Raw genomic sequence first — 10,315 nt, forward strand, 5'->3', positions numbered from 1 at the left:
TTTCAAACTGCAGCACATACTGATTCCGGGCGTTCGAGGACTACCGAGGATGGTTCTAATCGGCAGCTGGTATTTTCGAGGCTACATTGGGGTAAAAAAGTATTAGTGTCGGACCGTGAGTTTCAAATCAGAATCAGTCAAAGAGTTTTCTCAGGTACTGGTACGGCAGTGGCGTGCGTCTTTTTCTTTGAAACGACCTCGCACGACCGGCACCGGCACATATGGTCGGTGATGATGGAGAGAGCGGTCGCCGGTACATATTCAGCACGGTTCACTGGCAGTTCAATGTGCTCATGACATGACGAGAGCAAATCTCACGGGTGGGGCGGAAATCTGCCATATTGCTGACATCATCGGCGCCAACAACGATGTCTTTTGACCCTGCCAGAGCAACACTCTGTTGATTGACTCTGACCCTGCTGACCTCGACTTTTTAAAACTTTGAAAAAAGGCCATTTAAACGTTAAATCAACTGCAAAGATAATCTTTTATATCACTGAGGTATATAGATACAATATGTTGAGAAAAATCTGTACAACTATCGAAATATACGATTACTTGGAACTATTTCGGTAAATCACTCTGCCGCCTGCGCGACCTTGTCACAATTGCGGCGCGCTCGTTTGCATATCGCATATAAGAGGCGAATAAAATCGTCACTTCAGCATGAAAGCCTTGACGGTTCAGCGCTGAGAGTGTTTGACTGTGGATCAGCTGGTCACAGGTTCGACTCCCGGTGGATCTGCCGCAGTTTTCTCTTTTTTTTTCTTCTTCCTTATCTTGTTATCTAACCATCCACGTACAGATGTGAAACTTTTCATTATTATCATTATCATACCCCGTACCCAAACTTTTCAAACTGCAGCACATACTGATTCCGGGCGTTCGAGGACTACCGAGGATGGTTCTAATCGGCAGCTGGTATTTTCGAGGCTACATTGGGGCAAAAAAGTATTAGTGTCGGACCGTGAGTTTCAAATCAGAATCAGTCAAAGAGTTTTCTCAGGTACTGGTACGGCAGTGGCGTGCGTCTTTTTCATTGAAACGACCTCGCACGACCGGCACCGGCACATATGGTCGCCGATGATGGAGAGAGCGGTCGCCGGTACATATTCAGCACGGTTCACTAGCAGTTCAATGTGCTCATGACATGACGAGAGCAAATCTCACGGGTGGGGCGGAAATCTGCCATATTGCTGACATCATCGGCGCCAACAACGATGTCTTTTGACCCTGCCAGAGCAACACTCTGTTGATTGACTCTGACCCTGCTGACCTCGATTTTTTAAAACTTTAAAAAAAGGCCATTTAAACGTTAAATCAACTGCAAAGATAATCTTTTATATCACTGAGGTATATAGATACAATATGTTGAGAAAAATCTGTACAACTATCGAAATATACGATTACTTGGAACTATTTCGGTAAATCACTCTGCCGCCTGCGCGACCTTGTCACAATTGCGGCGCGCTCGTTTGCATATCGCATATAAGAGGCGAATAAAATCGTCATAGCATGAAAGCCTTGACGGTTCAGCGCTGAGAGTGTTTGACTGTGGATCAGCTGGTCACAGGTTCGACTCCCGGTGGATCTGCCGCAGTTTTCTCTTTTTTTTTCTTCTTCCTTATCTTGTTATCTAACCATCCACGTACAGATGTGAAACTTTTCATTATTATCATTATCATACCCCGTACCCAAACTTTTCAAACTGCAGCACATACTGATTCCGGACGTTCGAGGACTACCGAGGATGGTTCTAATCGGCAGCTGGTATTTTCGAGGCTACATTGGGGTAAAAAAGTATTAGTGTCGGACCGTGAGTTTCAAATCAGAATCAGTCAAAGAGTTTTCTTAGGTACTGGTACGGCAGTGGCGTGCGTCTTTTTCTTTGAAACGACCTCGCACGACCGGCACCGGCACATATGGTCGGTGATGATGGAGAGAGCGGTCGCCGGTACATATTCAGCACGGTTCACTGGCAGTTCAATGTGCTCATGACATGACGAGAGCAAATCTCACGGGTGGGGCGGAAATCTGCCATATTGCTGACATCATCGGCGCCAACAACGATGTCTTTTGACCCTGCCAGAGCAACACTCTGTTGATTGACTCTGACCCTGCTGACCTCGACTTTTTAAAACTTTGAAAAAAGGCCATTTAAACGTTAAATCAACTGCAAAGATAATCTTTTATATCACTGAGGTATATAGATACAATATGTTGAGAAAAATCTGTACAACTATCGAAATATACGATTACTTGGAACTATTTCGGTAAATCACTCTGCCGCCTGCGCGACCTTGTCACAATTGCGGCGCGCTCGTTTGCATATCGCATATAAGAGGCGAATAAAATCGTCACTTCAGCATGAAAGCCTTGACGGTTCAGCGCTGAGAGTGTTTGACTGTGGATCAGCTGGTCACAGGTTCGACTCCCGGTGGATCTGCCGCAGTTTTCTCTTTTTTTTTCTTCTTCCTTATCTTGTTATCTAACCATCCACGTACAGATGTGAAACTTTTCATTATTATCATTATCATACCCCGTACCCAAACTTTTCAAACTGCAGCACATACTGATTCCGGGCGTTCGAGGACTACCGAGGATGGTTCTAATCGGCAGCTGGTATTTTCGAGGCTACATTGGGGCAAAAAAGTATTAGTGTCGGACCGTGAGTTTCAAATCAGAATCAGTCAAAGAGTTTTCTCAGGTACTGGTACGGCAGTGGCGTGCGTCTTTTTCTTTGAAACGACCTCGCACGACCGGCACCGGCACATATGGTCGGTGATGATGGAGAGAGCGGTCGCCGGTACATATTCAGCACGGTTCACTAGCAGTTCAATGTGCTCATGACATGACGAGAGCAAATCTCACGGGTGGGGCGGAAATCTGCCATATTGCTGACATCATCGGCGCCAACAACGATGTCTTTTGACCCTGCCAGAGCAACACTCTGTTGATTGACTCTGACCCTGCTGACCTCGATTTTTTAAAACTTTAAAAAAAGGCCATTTAAACGTTAAATCAACTGCAAAGATAATCTTTTATATCACTGAGGTATATAGATACAATATGTTGAGAAAAATCTGTACAACTATCGAAATATACGATTACTTGGAACTATTTCGGTAAATCACTCTGCCGCCTGCGCGACCTTGTCACAATTGCGGCGCGCTCGTTTGCATATCGCATATAAGAGGCGAATAAAATCGTCACTTCAGCATGAAAGCCTTGACGGTTCAGCGCTGAGAGTGCTTGACTGTGGATCAGCTGGTCACAGGTTCGACTCCCGGTGGATCTGCCGCAGTTTTCTCTTTTTTTTTCTTCTTCCTTATCTTGTTATCTCACCATCCACGTACAGATGTGAAACTTTTCATTATTATCATTATCATACCCCGTACCCAAACTTTTCAAACTGCAGCACATACTGATTCCGGGCGTTCGAGGACTACCGAGGATGGTTCTAATCGGCAGCTGGTATTTTCGAGGCTACATTGGGGTAAAAAAGTATTAGTGTCGGACCGTGAGTTTCAAATCAGAATCAGTCAAAGAGTTTTCTCAGGTACTGGTACGGCAGTGGCGTGCGTCTTTTTCTTTGAAACGACCTCGCACGACCGGCACCGGCACATATGGTCGGTGATGATGGAGAGAGCGGTCGCCGGTACATATTCAGCACGGTTCACTAGCAGTTCAATGTGCTCATGACATGACGAGAGCAAATCTCACGGGTGGGGCGGAAATCTGCCATATTGCTGACATCATCGGCGCCAACAACGATGTCTTTTGACCCTGCCAGAGCAACACTCTGTTGATTGACTCTGACCCTGCTGACCTCGATTTTTTAAAACTTTAAAAAAAGGCCATTTAAACGTTAAATCAACTGCAAAGATAATCTTTTATATCACTGAGGTATATAGATACAATATGTTGAGAAAAATCTGTACAACTATCGAAATATACGATTACTTGGAACTATTTCGGTAAATCACTCTGCCGCCTGCGCGACCTTGTCACAATTGCGGCGCGCTCGTTTGCATATCGCATATAAGAGGCGAATAAAATCGTCACTTCAGCATGAAAGCCTTGACGGTTCAGCGCTGAGAGTGTTTGACTGTGGATCAGCTGGTCACAGGTTCGACTCCCGGTGGATCTGCCGCAGTTTTCTCTTTTTTTTTCTTCTTCCTTATCTTGTTATCTAACCATCCACGTACAGATGTGAAACTTTTCATTATTATCATTATCATACCCCGTACCCAAACTTTTCAAACTGCAGCACATACTGATTCCGGGCGTTCGAGGACTACCGAGGATGGTTCTAATCGGCAGCTGGTATTTTCGAGGCTACATTGGGGCAAAAAAGTATTAGTGTCGGACCGTGAGTTTCAAATCAGAATCAGTCAAAGAGTTTTCTCAGGTACTGGTACGGCAGTGGCGTGCGTCTTTTTCTTTGAAACGACCTCGCACGACCGGCACCGGCACATATGGTCGGTGATGATGGAGAGAGCGGTCGCCGGTACATATTCAGCACGGTTCACTGGCAGTTCAATGTGCTCATGACATGACGAGAGCAAATCTCACGGGTGGGGCGGAAATCTGCCATATTGCTGACATCATCGGCGCCAACAACGATGTCTTTTGACCCTGCCAGAGCAACACTCTGTTGATTGACTCTGACCCTGCTGACCTCGATTTTTTAAAACTTTAAAAAAAGGCCATTTAAACGTTAAATCAACTGCAAAGATAATCTTTTATATCACTGAGGTATATAGATACAATATGTTGAGAAAAATCTGTGCAACTATCGAAATATACGATTACTTGGAACCATTTCGGTAAATCACTCTGCCGCCTGCGCGACCTTGTCACAATTGCGGCGCGCTCGTTTGCATATCGCATATAAGAGGCGAATAAAATCGTCACTTCAGCATGAAAGCCTTGACGGTTCAGCGCTGAGAGTGTTTGACTGTGGATCAGCTGGTCACAGGTTCGACTCCCGGTGGATCTGCCGCAGTTTTCTCTTTTTTTTTCTTCTTCCTTATCTTGTTATCTAACCATCCACGTACAGATGTGAAACTTTTCATTATTATCATTATCATACCCCGTACCCAAACTTTTCAAACTGCAGCACATACTGATTCCGGGCGTTCGAGGACTACCGAGGATGGTTCTAATCGGCAGCTGGTATTTTCGAGGCTACATTGGGGCAAAAAAGTATTAGTGTCGGACCGTGAGTTTCAAATCAGAATCAGTCAAAGAATTTTCTCAGGTACTGGTACGGCAGTGGCGTGCGTCTTTTTCTTTGAAACGACCTCGCACGACCGGCACCGGCACATATGGTCGGTGATGATGGAGAGAGCGGTCGCCGGTACATATTCAGCACGGTTCACTAGCAGTTCAATGTGCTCATGACATGACGAGAGCAAATCTCACGGGTGGGGCGGAAATCTGCCATATTGCTGACATCATCGGCGCCAACAACGATGTCTTTTGACCCTGCCAGAGCAACACTCTGTTGATTGACTCTGACCCTGCTGACCTCGATTTTTTAAAACTTTAAAAAAAGGCCATTTAAACGTTAAATCAACTGCAAAGATAATCTTTTATATCACTGAGGTATATAGATACAATATGTTGAGAAAAATCTGTACAACTATCGAAATATACGATTACTTGGAACTATTTCGGTAAATCACTCTGCCGCCTGCGCGACCTTGTCACAATTGCGGCGCGCTCGTTTGCATATCGCATATAAGAGGCAAATAAAATTGTCACTTCAGCATGAAAGCCTTGACGGTTCAGCGCTGAGAGTGTTTGACTGTGGATCAGCTGGTCACAGGTTCGACTCCCGGTGGATCTGCCGCAGTTTTCTCTTTTTTTTTCTTCTTCCTTATCTTGTTATCTCACCATCCACGTACAGATGTGAAACTTTTCATTATTATCATTATCATACCCCGTACCCAAACTTTTCAAACTGCAGCACATACTGATTCCGGGCGTTCGAGGACTACCGAGGATGGTTCTAATCGGCAGCTGGTATTTTCGAGGCTACATTGGGGCAAAAAAGTATTAGTGTCGGACCGTGAGTTTCAAATCAGAATCAGTCAAAGAGTTTTCTCAGGTACTGGTACGGCAGTGGCGTGCGTCTTTTTCATTGAAACGACCTCGCACGACCGGCACCGGCACATATGGTCGCCGATGATGGAGAGAGCGGTAGCGGGTACATATTCAGCACGGTTCACTAGCAGTTCGATGTGCTCATGACATGACGAGAGCAAATCTCACGGGTGGGGCGGAAATCTGCCATATTGCTGACATCATCGGCGCCAACAACGATGTCTTTTGACCCTGCCAGAGCAACACTCTGTTGATTGACTCTGACCCTGCTGACCTCGATTTTTTAAAACTTTAAAAAAAGGCCATTTAAACGTTAAATCAACTGCAAAGATAATCTTTTATATCACTGAGGTATATAGATACAATATGTTGAGAAAAATCTGTACAACTATCGAAATATACGATTACTTGGAACTATTTCGGTAAATCACTCTGCCGCCTGCGCGACCTTGTCACAATTGCGGCGCGCTCGTTTGCATATCGCATATAAGAGGCGAATAAAATCGTCACTTCAGCATGAAAGCCTTGACGGTTCAGCGCTGAGAGTGTTTGACTGTGGATCAGCTGGTCACAGGTTCGACTCCCGGTGGATCTGCCGCAGTTTTCTCTTTTTTTTTCTTCTTCCTTATCTTGTTATCTCACCATCCACGTACAGATGTGAAACTTTTCATTATTATCATTATCATACCCCGTACCCAAACTTTTCAAACTGCAGCACATACTGATTCCGGGCGTTCGAGGACTACCGAGGATGGTTCTAATCGGCAGCTGGTATTTTCGAGGCTACATTGGGGCAAAAAAGTATTAGTGTCGGACCGTGAGTTTCAAATCAGAATCAGTCAAAGAGTTTTCTCAGGTACTGGTACGGCAGTGGCGTGCGTCTTTTTCTTTGAAACGACCTCGCACGACCGGCACCGGCACATATGGTCGGTGATGATGGAGAGAGCGGTCGCCGGTACATATTCAGCACGGTTCACTAGCAGTTCAATGTGCTCATGACATGACGAGAGCAAATCTCACGGGTGGGGCGGAAATCTGCCATATTGCTGACATCATCGGCGCCAACAACGATGTCTTTTGACCCTGCCAGAGCAACACTCTGTTGATTGACTCTGACCCTGCTGACCTCGATTTTTTAAAACTTTAAAAAAAGGCCATTTAAACGTTAAATCAACTGCAAAGATAATCTTTTATATCACTGAGGTATATAGATACAATATGTTGAGAAAAATCTGTACAACTATCGAAATATACGATTACTTGGAACTATTTCGGTAAATCACTCTGCCGCCTGCGCGACCTTGTCACAATTGCGGCGCGCTCGTTTGCATATCGCATATAAGAGGCGAATAAAATCGTCACTTCAGCATGAAAGCCTTGACGGTTCAGCGTTGAGAGTGTTTGACTGTGGATCAGCTGGTCACAGGTTCGACTCCCGGTGGATCTGCCGCAGTTTTCTCTTTTTTTTTCTTCTTCCTTATCTTGTTATCTCACCATCCACGTACAGATGTGAAACTTTTCATTATTATCATTATCATACCCCGTACCCAAACTTTTCAAACTGCAGCACATACTGATTCCGGGCGTTCGAGGACTACCGAGGATGGTTCTAATCGGCAGCTGGTATTTTCGAGGCTACATTGGGGCAAAAAAGTATTAGTGTCGGACCGTGAGTTTCAAATCAGAATCAGTCAAAGAGTTTTCTCAGGTACTGGTACGGCAGTGGCGTGCGTCTTTTTCATTGAAACGACCTCGCACGACCGGCACCGGCACATATGGTCGCCGATGATGGAGAGAGCGGTAGCGGGTACATATTCAGCACGGTTCACTAGCAGTTCGATGTGCTCATGACATGACGAGAGCAAATCTCACGGGTGGGGCGGAAATCTGCCATATTGCTGACATCATCGGCGCCAACAACGATGTCTTTTGACCCTGCCAGAGCAACACTCTGTTGATTGACTCTGACCCTGCTGACCTCGATTTTTTAAAACTTTAAAAAAAGGCCATTTAAACGTTAAATCAACTGCAAAGATAATCTTTTATATCACTGAGGTATATAGATACAATATGCTGAGAAAAATCTGTACAACTATCGAAATATACGATTACTTGGAACTATTTCGGTAAATCACTCTGCCGCCTGCGCGACCTTGTCACAATTGCGGCGCGCTCGTTTGCATATCGCATATAAGAGGCGAATAAAATCGTCACTTCAGCATGAAAGCCTTGACGGTTCAGCGCTGAGAGTGTTTGACTGTGGATCAGCTGGTCACAGGTTCGACTCCCGGTGGATCTGCCGCAGTTTTCTCTTTTTTTTTCTTCTTCCTTATCTTGTTATCTAACCATCCACGTACAGATGTGAAACTTTTCATTATTATCATTATCATACCCCGTACCCAAACTTTTCAAACTGCAGCACATACTGATTCCGGGCGTTCGAGGACTACCGAGGATGGTTCTAATCGGCAGCTGGTATTTTCGAGGCTACATTGGGGCAAAAAAGTATTAGTGTCGGACCGTGAGTTTCAAATCAGAATCAGTCAAAGAGTTTTCTCAGGTACTGGTACGGCAGTGGCGTGCGTCTTTTTCATTGAAACGACCTCGCACGACCGGCACCGGCACATATGGTCGCCGATGATGGAGAGAGCGGTAGCGGGTACATATTCAGCACGGTTCACTAGCAGTTCAATGTGCTCATGACATGACGAGAGCAAATCTCACGGGTGGGGCGGAAATCTGCCATATTGCTGACATCATCGGCGCCAACAACGATGTCTTTTGACCCTGCCAGAGCAACACTCTGTTGATTGACTCTGACCCTGCTGACCTCGATTTTTTAAAACTTTAAAAAAAGGCCATTTAAACGTTAAATCAACTGCAAAGATAATCTTTTATATCACTGAGGTATATAGATATAATATGTTGAGAAAAATCTGTACAACTATCGAAATATACGATTACTTGGAACTATTTCGGTAAATCACTCTGCCGCCTGCGCGACCTTGTCACAATTGCGGCGCGCTCGTTTGCATATCGCATATAAGAGGCGAATAAAATCGTCACTTCAGCATGAAAGCCTTGACGGTTCAGCGCTGAGAGTGTTTGACTGTGGATCAGCTGGTCACAGGTTCGACTCCCGGTGGATCTGCCGCAGTTTTCTCTTTTTTTTTCTTCTTCCTTATCTTGTTATCTAACCATCCACGTACAGATGTGAAACTTTTCATTATTATCATTATCATACCCCGTACCCAAACTTTTCAAACTGCAGCACATACTGATTCCGGGCGTTCGAGGACTACCGAGGATGGTTCTAATCGGCAGCTGGTATTTTCGAGGCTACATTGGGGCAAAAAAGTATTAGTGTCGGACCGTGAGTTTCAAATCAGAATCAGTCAAAGAGTTTTCTCAGGTACTGGTACGGCAGTGGCGTGCGTCTTTTTCATTGAAACGACCTCGCACGACCGGCACCGGCACATATGGTCGGTGATGGAGAGAGCGGTCGCCGCGGTACATATTCAGCACGGTTCACTAGCAGTTCAATGTGCTCATGACATGACGAGAGCAAATCTCACGGGTGGGGCGGAAATCTGCCATATTGCTGACATCATCGGCGCCAACAACGATGTATTTTGACCCTGCCAGAGCAACACTCTGTTGATTGACTCTGACCCTGCTGACCTCGATTTTTTAAAACTTTAAAAAAAGGCCATTTAAACGTTAAATCAACTGCAAAGATAATCTTTTATATCACTGAGGTATATAGATACAATATGTTGAGAAAAATCTGTACAACTATCGAAATATACGATTACTTGGAACTATTTCGGTAAATCACTCTGCCGCCTGCGCGACCTTGTCACAATTGCGGCGCGCTCGTTTGCATATCGCATATAAGAGGCGAATAAAATCGTCACTTCAGCATGAAAGCCTTGACGGTTCAGCGCTGAGAGTGTTTGACTGTGGATCAGCTGGTCACAGGTTCGACTCCCGGTGGATCTGCCGCAGTTTTCTCCTTTTTTTTCTTCTTCCTTATCTTGTTATCTAACCATCCACGTGCAGATGTGAAACTTTTCATTATTATCATTATCATACCCCGTACCCAAACTTTTCAAACTGCAGCACATACTGATTCCGGGCGTTCGAGGACTACCGAGGATGGTTCTAATCGGCAGCTGGTATTTTCGAGGCTACATTGGGGCAA

The sequence above is a fragment of the Lineus longissimus genome, chromosome 12, assembly GCF_910592395.1.
Source record: "Lineus longissimus chromosome 12, tnLinLong1.2, whole genome shotgun sequence".
Taxonomy (NCBI): domain Eukaryota; kingdom Metazoa; phylum Nemertea; class Pilidiophora; order Heteronemertea; family Lineidae; genus Lineus; species Lineus longissimus.